At 30.4% G+C, this 876-nt stretch overlaps 1 long non-coding RNA gene across 1 annotated transcript in view; it reads right to left on the bottom strand.

The window, feature by feature from the left end:
• Window positions 1-594: 594 nt before the first annotated feature.
• Window positions 595-876, bottom strand: part of LOC119263565 — a 7557-nt gene continuing 7275 nt past the window's right edge. The window contains exon 3 of the long non-coding RNA XR_005130355.1: window positions 595-876. This exon is cut by the window's right edge and continues 365 nt beyond it. This is a non-coding gene — a long non-coding RNA (uncharacterized LOC119263565).

Raw genomic sequence — 876 nt, 5'->3', positions numbered from 1 at the left:
CATTTAATAAAAACAACTAATAAACAACTTTTAAATAAAAAACTACTTTAAACCATCAAATAAGTAGTAAAAACCTATAATAATTATGGCCTCATAAAAACCTTGCAGATCTGTGCCGATCACAGTAACCATCATTTAAAATGTTTTAGGTGGAGGTAAATGAGGTGAGGAACTGCACCGCTGTGGACAGTAGATCTGTTAGAAAAACAGGAACAATAACATCCTTTATAATCTCACTTTCCCCAAAAATCTTTTTATCATTTTATAATATTACATTATGAGCAATTTTAAAGTATCTGCAATCCTCTTATTTTTAAACAGTAACATCAAGATTAACAAAATATTAACAATACAATGTATCTGTAAAATCACAATGAAGTGATGGCAATGGATAATAATAATAATAATAATAATAATAATAATAAGTGCTTGAACTTTAAAGATCAGAGAAAGAAAAGTAAAAGAGGCTGTCAAATAAAATCAACAAAAAAAAATAAAAGCAGTGAAAACAGTTAAAACAATAAAACAAACAATAACAAAAGATAAAAGTCCAATAATATAACACAATGGTAAGATTACAGTAGAAGTAATGAAAAATAAAAGCGAGTTAAACACCACAGTGAAAATATGTTTTTAAATCAGAGCATAAAAGGACAAACGTTTATTGATCATGAGTTTCAGATCTTTGGTGCGTAAAACCCAAAAGTCTGCTTCACCACTTTTTCTAGGTTAAATCTGTGGAAAGTGAAGGCAGCAGTGGATGATCTCGCAGCTCGATGTGGATCAGAGTTTAAGAGGCTTTCAGAGACGTATGAAGGAGCTGCAGCTCTAACAGATTCAGAAACGACTAATAATGATCTTCATTTTCTCGCTGCT

This window comes from Pygocentrus nattereri, chromosome 6 (genome assembly GCF_015220715.1).
Source record: "Pygocentrus nattereri isolate fPygNat1 chromosome 6, fPygNat1.pri, whole genome shotgun sequence".
NCBI lineage: Eukaryota > Metazoa > Chordata > Actinopteri > Characiformes > Serrasalmidae > Pygocentrus > Pygocentrus nattereri.
The sequence above is the reverse complement of the archived record's forward strand: the minus strand, read 5'-3'. Positions and strand labels throughout refer to the sequence as shown.